The sequence below is a fragment of the Abramis brama genome (genome assembly GCF_963993115.1).
Source record: "Abramis brama genome assembly, chromosome: 1".
NCBI classification, from domain to species: domain Eukaryota; kingdom Metazoa; phylum Chordata; class Actinopteri; order Cypriniformes; family Leuciscidae; genus Abramis; species Abramis brama.
The window spans coordinates 44,236,867-44,248,927 of NC_139963.1; positions in this window are offsets into that span (position 1 = coordinate 44,236,867).

The window sequence follows — 12,061 nt, forward strand, 5'->3', positions numbered from 1 at the left end:
TTTACAGGTATTTCCTGAATTATTACAAACAACTAAAAAAAATAACATAAAAAGTGTTTAATGACAGCAACAGAATATTAAACACTAACAGATCTCTCAAGATCTCAGCATCTTCACTTATTACAGTCTAGTTTGACTTTATTTCACACAAACATTCTAATTGAGAATTAACAGGTTTGATGTTTTATTTAACATAATATTTTGATGTCACCATTATGGTGATCAGTGTTTAATTTAGTTGGGCTCTTCACCCTTGACGTTTTAACGTTAGTTTTTCAAATGCTTTAATTGTTAATAGCAAACACTGCAAACTTTATTACTTGTGTTTAGTTACATTTGCTCATGCCTGAGTGCTGCTGCTAATTAACGGTTAACTGCAAGAGATTTGGATTTTACAGTGAAAGTGTTTGACCATAATAGTTTAGGAAATACCTGTAAAAATAACAGTGTTTATCTGTAAAACTTTTAATGAAAATTTTTGTTAAAGCTTTTGACCTTTTATTAAATTAGGATATTTTACTTTAATTTTAAGTTTTTTGTTTGGCGGCAGACATTTGATGCCAGTCATTTAACTTTTCTTTTTTTTTTTTTTTTTTTACAGTGTATGTGAGTCGTTTGATCATAATTAAAGGTGCATTGTGTACCTTTTTTGGTTGAAAATGTAAAAATATATATATAATGAGCAATTGGATCATGAATCCATCTTCCAAACTGTTTTTTTTATTTTTTTATTAACCACTCTAGTGGCAAAAGTTACAAAGACTGTGTTAGAAATACTCATTTTGAACAAGTAATTACAACCACTACAAAAGTATGTTCTATATAGTATGAATGTAATCTGGACATACTACATTCTCCATGTTGACATTATCACGTGACCTTTGTAAGCCTGGAAGAACTCTTAAAGGGGTCATATAATGCCATTTTTGTACAAGCTAATATGATTCTTTGGGGTCTAAATGAAAAGTTTGTAATATACTTTAATTAAAAATTCTCATTAGTATTGTAAGAAAACACTCATTTTACCTGGTCAAAAACAGCTCTGTACCTGAAGCGGGCAAACCACCCTTTCCCGACTGAGGACCATGGCCTCGGATTTGGAGGTGCTGATTCTCATCCCAGCCGCTTCACACTCGGCTGCAAACCGTCCCAGTGCATGCTGAAGGTCCTGGTCTGATGGGGCCAGTACGACAACATAATCCGCAAAGAGCAGAGATGAAATCGTGTGGTCCCCAAACCTGACACCCTCCGGCCCCTGGCTGCGCCTAGAAATTCTGTTCATAAAATTATGAACAGAACCGGCGACAAAGGGCAGCCCTGCCGGAGTCCAACATGCACCGGGAACAAGTCTGACTTACTGCCGGCAATGCGAACCAAGCTCCTGCTCCGGTCGTACAGGGACCGGATAGCCCTCAGCAAAGGACCCCGGACCCCATACTCCCGGAGCACCCTCCACAAGATGCCACGAGGGACACAGTCGAATGCCTTCTCCAAATCCACAAAGCACATGTGGATTGTTTGGGCAAACTCCCATGAACCCTCCAGCACCCTGGAGAGGGTATAGAGCTAAAAATTAGGATTAAAAAAAAAAAAAAATGTAGTGTACGTAATCATGCAATCATAGACCCTCAATAAAATCCAATCACAAGTGATCACAGAGATAAATACATACAGGTGTGAACAGTTACTGTGTGTTTGGGTCTCCGCCGACCACTTGTGATCGGATCACCTGATATAGATGTTAATGTCAGATGTAAACAGGGCCTAAGTTTCCAGTGATTGGAAAACAATACATGTTAAGTGTCCCTCAGTCTCTCCACTGTCGGAATATTTTAATTGATCCCTGTAACTATATTGAGAATAGTCACACATGATTTTTTTTTTTTTTTAAATCCTCTGGTTTCTAAAATTTGATAGAAGTAAATTAGATTTTAAAAACTACATTCAATGCGTAGACATATATTTAGTAATCATTTTGTAATATTCTCGGTTAAAATACATAACTGACTGTTTTTTTTTTAATGGTTTGAAATAGAGATACAGTATGACATGACTTTCATGTAGGCTGTCTTAGTCTAAGAGCAAGTACAGAGCTTTAAAATGTATGGTGCAATATGCAAATAACTCTCTTGAGTCTACAACATAACTGCTGAAAATGTTGATAATCTCAAACAAATACCAGAAGAACTGTTTCAGTCATATTCTTTACATTCAATACATTTCCAATTACCTCAGAAATACCTTTGAACGACCCTTCACCTCTATAGTAATGAAGACGTTTGAAGAAAACTTCCTTCCAAGTAAGTTTGGATCCTTTCCGTTTGGCCTAAAGGGCAAGTAGATCTATGAAGAATGTTGTTCCCTTTGGCTTTATCGTCATGTGCTTTCACTTTAAATTTCTTTGTTTAATGTATGTATTCCTCTGGCAAGATTTCAAAATTAATAGTACTGAAAAATAACAATCCTCAAAGCCAAAGAGTTTAGACTTATTTAGAAAACAAAGCAAAAAAAAAAAACCTTGTCTGGAAAACTGTCTATTTAGGCTAAGCTCTCATCTCATCTCTGCTTAAAGGCACAATATGAAGATTTTTGGAATGAAATCTCAAACCGAACAATGTTATATGTAAGGAATAATTGACGACAGGCCGTTGAATTATTAGAAAAATAATGCACACCCGAGGTGGTAATGCGGTCACGACGCGAAGCGGAGTGGCCGTTCACCTCGGGTGTGCATTATTTTTCTAATAATTCAACGGCCTGAAGTCAATTATTCCGCTTATACTACAGTTACCACACCTCGAAACATTGTTCAGATTATGTATTTCAAGACGTTTGTAAAGTTTTTGTCATTAAAACGCTCTTGTATGTAGGACTAATTTCTTACGCATCTAATCCCATGCCTCCGTTGCTAATTCCAAAACGTCATTTTAGAGTTAGTAACGGAGGTTTGAGCCACTGATAGCAGACTAATGCTGGGACACACGACTAGCTGACACACTCTCTGACTGTTTTCATCGCAGCAGATTTTAAACACCGACTCTGAACACAGACTGAACGCGCTGAACACGCGTTTGGGCATGATCAGTCATAAGTATCAAATTACATTCATAACCGGCCTTAAAGTGTGTCCCCGGCTTTATGCAGTTATTAATGCAGTTATTAGAGAGAGATGTGCAATAATGAGACAGAAAAGCATGTGCGTCAATATTATTATTTATTTATTAATTCAATTCGTTTTAATTAATTCGTTCATTCTTTTGTTTCTATTATTGACAGATGACAGTAGACTAGCCAAATAAATGAAACACAAAGCCCTTTTAACAAGTAGGCCAATCAATAATTATTTATTTGTTAAATTATCTGCAATAAAAATCCGTGCTGCAGGACTATCCATTTATTTAGCCTATATTCAGTTTAATTTTCTATTGATTATATAGGACTATATACTTTATTTATTAAAATTAAACTGCATGTTTCCATTGATTGTGAAGCTAGACATTGAAAATTGCAGATCAAGCGCATGGGGCTAAATGTTTTTTCTTGTTATGAATTGTATCCTATTTTCCGTTATTACAGTTGACTACGCGAAGTGATATGGAACTGTAATGCGGTCGAGACCTGCCTGGAACTACTTTAGCTGTGCGTTTCCCTGAAAATAATGCACACCTTAGAACGTTCGTCAACCAATCAGATTCAAGCATTCAACGGCCCTGTAGTATAAATTTTGTTAATTTATGCACTTACGTTATCCCAACGTTTAACTTAATAATATGCAATTTTAACCATGTGTAAAGGCACATGTCCCTCGATTTCCAATTTTATGCTACATTCATGCCGTGTCGTAATTACCGTAAATAAAAGATGACAACATGTGACACTGTACGTGGACCTGTTATTATGAGAATGGTAAGGATCTTGAAACCAGACTGTAAAAACTAAAGGTGCGTCAAATATCCTGTCAGATACTCAATGAACTTAACAATGTAATTTAAGTGCCTCAAAGCTCTTTCTCCTTGTGTTCACATGCGCCAGGAACAGAAGGGTAGGGGTGGACACGAAGATGATCTGAAGCACCCATAATCGCACGTGTGAAATGGGGAAAGATTTGTCATAGCAGACATTCTGACAACCAGGCTGCTGGGTATTGCAGGTAAAAGCCGACTGCTCATCATCCCAAGCAGACTGTCACGGTGTGACAAAAATCAGAACAGGACTAAAGTCCTTGTGAATGCAGTGTTATTTAGAGACCTCCAGTGGACGTCCGTCTCTATGCACTGCGAATCTGTTGCCATGGCAGCAAGGCTAATTGCCCGATTGACAGCAGGTGTGGAGTAATTACAGGGAGCGTTGTGAGAGGGACACGTATCCTGATGGGGCTTTAAAACAGAGAGGAAGCAGACTGGCGGTGTGGTTCTCCTCCCGTGAGATACTGTGTTTGTCGACGGGTTGTTCTTTTTATTGAGGCTGGGCTGTGGAGCGGGCGAAGGTCGAAGCTGAGAAGCAGAGAGAAGAGAGAAGAGAGTGAAGGATTTGTCAGCGAAATTCCAAAGAACATCGTCAGCAGTGGGAAAGACGCAAAGTGATGAGTATTGGATTCGTCGTTTATTTGCACTAACCCTGAAGTGGTGTTGAGAGTTTGGAAAGTGTGTGGCACGAGTGAACTAGTACACTGAGTGAATTGTTGATCGGTCTCCAACTTCTGTCTTCCACTTTGCCGAATGTGACAATAGCTGCACCCGTCTTCTGCTTTCTCCGAAGAGAAGCTGAGCCCTTGCAAAAGACGAGACTTGATCCGGTGGGAGAAAGACCGGTGGGTGAGTGCTGGCCCTAATGCACGGTGTGAGAGTGGAGATGTAGTGCTTGAAGTGACGATTCACACGGTTGGTGTTATGCAGTGAAGTTTATTGTGGGGAGAAGTAATAGTAGTTTGCTGTGCACTCTCCCCTTACAGTCTTTCACCCGCTGTTCCCAAGGAAGGGCTTCCGATACATCAAGCGCCCAACTTACTACTTCGAGACAACCCGGCTCTGTCAATGCTGAATGTTCCATATGCTGTTGAACAGTTAAACCCTGCTGTATTGTCACAGTGCACAGCCGAAGTGGAGCGTCTTGCTCAAAGTGTCCTCCCCGCCTGGTGGTCTCCACACGTCCTAATTGGAAGCCTTTGCCCTGTTCGGAAAGAGAGAAGGTATTTCAGCTGAATGTTTCATATACTGTTGAACAGTTAAACCCTGCTACATTGTTACAGTGTACAGCCTAAGTGGAGCGTCTCGTATAAAGTGTCCTCCCCGCCTGGTGGTCTCCATACGCTCCTATTAAAAGCCTTTGCCCTGTTCAGAACGAGAGAAGGTATTTCAGCTGAATGTTTTATGTGCTGTTGAACAGTTAAACCCTTGCTGTATCATCACAGTGCGCAGCTGAAGTAGAGCGTTGCGCTCGAAGTGTCCTCCCCGCCGGTGGTCTCCACATGCCCTCGCCGCCAGCCTTGGCCCCTGTTCGGAGAGGAAGGTATTATATCTGAACGCTTCATGTACTGTTAACAGTTAAAGTCTGCTGTATCGTCGCAGTGCACAAGCGAAGGGGAGCTCCCGTCTAAAAAAGGGGTTACTCCCGCCTGGTGATTCCTACGGGCCTCATTCAAGTTCCGCCTCCCCCTTAAGGAAAGGGTAACCCCACCTGAGTATCTTCACCTGTTGGTGTCAGCTAACTGTGTCGTTCCAGGGAATAGCTGTAGCACGTGCCTCGATCGAAGTGTCTTCCTGTTGTCCAAAGGTCCCCTCACGCCCCGGCTAAAGGCCCCCGTTCTACTCTTGCCCGGCGTAGAAGACACCTACCGGGATATACTTACCTGTTTCCTCTCTTGGCCCGGCCCGCTCGCCACCTGATCCCCTGCGTTCCGTCCGAGGCAACCGTCCCCTGAGTACCTACCTCCGGAGCAGCATCAGTGACTCGCTTCACTCCCGCCTTTGAATACTTACCTGGTTCCAGTCCGAATGGGGTCTGTATAACCACGACCTCCTCTTGAGTCCTGTGAAGAGTACTTACCCAGTGACCTACCTAGACGGTGCGAGTCTTCCCTCTGGTCCCCCTCCAACGAGCCGCAGGGCCGCTACGATTGTTCCCCCCCCTACGGTCCAGAAGACCACCGAATTCCCTCTGGCGGCAAGAAAGAAGATTTTAATTAGGACTTTTCCTAATTACTGCTTTTAACTTAATAAAGAAAACTGTTATTACTTTACTTCCTTGTCTGTCTGGTCCTTGACACGTTCCTCGAGGTGGTTCCGGGGTTCCAGGGGTGGGTGCAGTCTGGCTTGGCCCACCCTGACCTGTGACAGACTCCACTGCTGTTCCCAGAAGTAGGATCCGGAAGATGAAGAGCACAGAGAGCCAGACCTTCCCTCCAACTGTGGAGTGGTCCTTCACACTCTTAAGAAGATCTACCAATGCACCCCATTCACCCATCTTGAGGGAGTTCTATCTAAAAACAGAAAGCTGAGATGTAATATACAGTGTACCCCAAAAAAGTATTTGGACACTTGAACATTATTTTCATTGCATTGGTTAAGAAAATATCAAACCGAATGGCAAATGGTGTTAGAGCTTTTCTCACCATTAACTTTATATTTTTAACATTAACTATATAAATGTTCCACTAATGTTAAAATACTGTTTGTCTTAGTTTGTAACAATAAATCTATTGTTTTATTAAATTGTGCTTGAAAAGTGTGTTTGTAATGCATTTATTTAAAGGGGTCATATGATGCTTTTTCATCTTTTTCTTTAGCGTGTAATGTAGATGTTTGTGCATGTATAAGATGCAAAGTTACAAAGCTCACAGTCACCCAAAAATGGATTTATTCAATCTAACAGAGGACACTGATCCAGACCGGCTTAAAACTCCTCGATCAAAGTCTAGAAATTGCTTCCTCAAACATCCATGTCACAGTGTGAAATATTAGTATAATGCTCATCCATAAAACCTGAAGATGCGATGCACCTGCTGCTCATTATATGCGCGTGCCGCGATACAGCGCAGTTGATGCAATTATCGCAGGCTCGTTTTAGTTACACTCAAAGTAGATTGGCCTCTCTAGTGAGATTCCTATTTGTTGGTCATCCGACGTGACGTCTCCGTTCCCTCCTTCAGGGACAAGGGTTACATACGTAACCGAGATGTTTCGGGAAACGCCAACTCTTTGAACTATGTTGATAACAACAGAACTTGCGACCATAGTTGGTTAACAATGTTTTTGGGAAGCGCACCACCTACTTGATCATCCGCATTTTCAGAATCCAACTCAGGCTCCAACTGATACAGTAAAACCGACGACATATTAACTGTTCACATATGGTGCAGGTATGACGACACTTTGTAGGCCAACCGGCAGTTCACATCACACTGGTTCCCTCGACAAAGACCCAATAGGATTTTTTAATAGGCTTTTGGATTATCGCAAAAAACAAGCTCTCTGATCAACAAAGGTTTATGATACTTGCACATTTTGTCCATTTCACAGATGAAAAGTAAATGTAGTGAAAGTAAAAAGCTAAAGGTAGGCTATAAACGAATTACACCACAGTCCCACGACTTCAACGTCACATCACTAAGCTTCCGACAACTCTTACAGTTTTCTTAAAAAAATAAAAAAATAAAAAAAAAGTTTGAGTTGAAAGAGTTAATAAGACATTATAGTTATAAGACAATTAACAGCTTAAAAAAAAACTGTGGTTAATACTGCTGTAAAGTATCTTGAGCTTGTCTTCACCACAGACCTTATTCCAGCCTTTTAACCAAAAACCCATTAAAAAAAACATTGACTTTGGGACGATGGAACCGGAAGTGCTAAAATGCTCGTTTCGGGGTTTTAGCCTACAAATTTACATTATACCTGCACCACTCTTTTTGCTTCAAGCCTTATTGTAAGTGATTATGGTAAAGAGTGTTACATATCCGGCACACACTTGAAGTGTTCGGCCAATCACAACACACAGGGTCAGCTGGCCAATCAGAGCACACTGAGCTTTTTCAGAAAAGGGTCTTTGTAGAAATCAGCATGTTTCAGGCAGACTGGGCATAGAGGAGCTGCCATGTACAGTATGTGAAAAATAATGTGTTTTTTGAACATTAAAGCATGTTAACCTAGTATATCCAATAAACAAAGTAATGAACTTTTAAAACAACATCATATGACCGCTTTAAAGTAAATCGTATTTGCTGTTAGGGTTTAGGACTTTCTCTCTTTTGCTTTATGACAAAAAAGTTCTCAAGCAAATGCTATAATGACAATTTTTACAGAAAGTGAGTTAACATCTGATAAACGCCTCTGTAACATGAAGAAAACATGGATGAGCAGGTATGACATTGATTGACTGGGGATTGTGGGGACTGAGACCATTATTGATTTATTTATTTAGCAAATGTCAGTTCTTCCAGTTATTATATTACTGCCAATTTGAAGAAAAAAAGTTGTAAGACTTTCTGTAAAGCTTACCTGGAAAGAAGTAAAATGAGGAGAGGCCTGTAGGGACTTACTCCATTGCTCCTGAAGATCAGTCACCAAATCCAAAGCAAAGTGACTATGAGTAAACTGAGGCACACAGCTTTCAAACATTCCCTGCTTATAAGACACTCGGAGGTATGAAAGTAGAAACCAGATGCATGCACAAAGTTTGACTGATGACTCACATGACTGTCATAACTAAGAGTTTTTAGGTCCTGCTCAATCACTTTCTGCCTCTACAAGCTTCTTCAACTTAGTTGAGCAAAACCTTATGAAATTGTCTAGAAGTCAAGTGTATAATATTAAGTTTGATTACTCCACTCTTCCACCAAGGCACTTGCAAGTTCTCGGACACATCTGGGGGCACATAAGGTCACATGGTTTGGCATATCAAGGATGATCGGCTGTCTCCATGTAGCATTGTCTTTCTCCTGTTGTTTTTGAGTTAGTAGAAATGTCTCTTTAGTGTTATTGTAACTGTAGTCCTATTCGGACTGGATTAGTTTAACATGCAGAGGTGGGGTAAAGTAATTATTACCAGAGCTTCTCTGTGATTTTAGTCCCGTCCGAATGTGCCATCTCAGTAATCATTACGGACAATGTCAGTAAAGATTACAGCGACTTTTACCTTCTGTAAAAAGGTCCGGAAAAATGACCTCAGGTAATACTAATTCCATGCGAATAGACCCACTGTAAATATGTATGTAAATATTCCGTCATTTCCTGTTTATGTTTCCAGTTTTTCAAGTATGGAGGCGCTTGAAGAAGCATTCAGTTGAGTTCTAGTTGTATAGCTGTAAAACACAGCTATACAGCATAGGTCAAAACATAATAATAATTAATAATTTCTATACATTGACTTTCAGTCTTTATTCACCTTTTTCTCATGGTTTCTCAATGGAATTCATAATAGAATAGCATAGTTCTAATATGGGCACATTGTAACAAAACGTTACAAGATTCCCCACCTGTGCAACTGGGATTTAAACCTGGTTAGTGTCTTCTGCTAGTTAGTGAAGCATTAAAGAACCATATCAACTGTTAAATAACAGATTTAAGATTAAAATAATATCAGATTTGTCTCATTTTTAATAAACACAAAAAACAGATGAAAAATTAACATATGTAAGAAATTTACTTTTGCTATTGTTAAATAAATGTTCAGTGACATCTTCTAAAGATTTTTTAATTTTGGCACAGTCTTTTCTCTGTATAGTGTTGATATGGCAACTAGTTTATACACTAAGTTTCGTCATTCTGGCATGTTGTGGAAAATTTTAAACCATGTGTATAACAACTAGCCCTGTGTTAGTTTGTGGCCTGCTCACCAGTAGACTTTTATGTCCATCAAGAGGTGCAGATGTGGGTTTTTTCTTCTTTTGCATCTGGTTTGATCTTGTGACAAAACAATGACACTGACACATCTTATGATATGCCAGTGCAAGTAGCTTTAGCTAAAACAGCTAGAAGCTGTAAAACTAGACTTAAGCCTTGTCTGTGAAACCGGGGGTTAATATTTTGGCTTTCATCACAATTTGTTTGTCTTTCTTTAGAAATAGGCCTACTTGAACAAAATCAAACATTTGAGCCAGGGAAGTTTCTAAAAATTTGGTTGATTTTACACTGAATGACCCAGTGCAAGAAAAAACTCCCTTCACACACTGCTCTCGAGACAACTTATTTTTTGAGACTACTCTGCCCTCTATGGAGGGGAAAAACAACAGCAATTAAAATAATCAGCTTTAAAGGGTTTCAGGTCGTCACAGGAGTGGCTCATATGACAGAACAACACAACCTATACAACCAGATGGACTGTCATCACAAGCATCGCTGCACAAAATCAGAAATTCACCATTAGAGGACAAATACTAGCACAGATCTCAGATCATCAGTTAAACTCACTCTGACGCGGTCGTGAGAGGACCTTAAATGAGGAATCCTAAAATATTACCTGAGTAAAATAATGTCACTGAGTCAAATAAAGCACAAAATATGCATTTTAAAATGTGTCTAGCATTTGCGTTCATAGTAGCTATACACTCACCTAAAGGATTATTAGGAACACCTGTTCAATTTCTCATTAATGCAATTATCTAATCAACCAATCACATGGCAGTTGCTTCAATGCATTTAGGGGTGTGGTCCTGGTCAAGACAATCTCCTGAACTCCAAACTGAATTTCAGAATGGGAAAGAAAGGTGATTTAAGCAATTTTGAGCGTGGCATGGTTGTTGGTGCCAGACGGGCCGGTCTGAGTATTTCACAATCTGCTCAGTTACTGGGATTTTCACGCACAACCATTTCTAGGGTTTACAAAGAATGGTGTGAAAAGGGAAAAACATCCAGTATGCGGCAGTCCTGTGGGCGAAAATGCCTTGTTGATGCTAGAGGTCAGAGGAGAATGGGCCAACTGATTCAAGCTGATAGAAGAGCAACTTTGACTGAAATAACCACTCGTTACAACCGAGGTATGCAGCAAAGCATTTGTGAAGCCACAACACACACAACCTTGAGGCGGATGGGCTACAACAGCAGAAGACCCCACCGGGTACCACTCATCTCCACTACAAATAGGAAAAAGAGGCTACAATTTGCACAAGCTCACCAAAATTGGACAGTTGAAGACTGGAAAAATGTTGCCTGGTCTGATGAGTCTCGATTTCTGTTGAGACATTCAGATGGTAGAGTCAGAATTTGGCGTAAACAGAATAAGAACATGGATCCATCATGCCTTGTTACCACTGTGCAGGCTGGTGGTGGTGGTGTAATGGTGTGGGGGATGTTTTCTTGGCACACTTTAGGCCCCTTAGTGCCAATTGGGCATCGTTTAAATGCCACGGCCTACCTGAGCATTGTTTCTGACCATGTCCATCCCTTTATGACCACCATGTACACAGCAAAATCCCCAGTGTTAAATTAACACTCCTCAGTGTTTATATGTGTCCACACTACAGGGTGTTAAAAATTAACACTGAAGCAGTGTTGAAGTTAATGAGATAATTAAGTTAACACTGAAGCAGTGTTGAAGTTAATGCAATAATTAAGTGATTAATTAAGTGATGATTGGCTATTACTGGTGACACACAGTTTGAGATCCAACAGCAATATCAAAAATTTTGAAAATACTTTGAGCAAAGAAGTTGTTGTGTTTAAACGCACAGACATCAAGACTCAGCATATGAGTCTCAACAATGGTGACAATAAACAAACTAGTGACAAACAGATCAACTCTGAACATCACAAAACAAGCTACTAAAGTCAGAACAAAACAATAGCAAAATAAAAGCCAACAGAAAAAACAATGAAAATTACAGGACAATTCAGCTGCATAATTTATTCATGCTGCAATGCATGATGTCAGCTATTGATGCATTCTGATTGGTGGCTCCCATCATGCATTGCAACATTAAGCATTTGTTTGATTGTCACCATTGTTGAGATTCATATGTTGATTCTTGATGTCAGTGTGTGATTTTAAATCCTTCAGATCTTTAAACCATTGCTGGAAGTAACTACTGTAGTGAAAAATTAATAAAACAATTAGATAACCAGTTTATAAT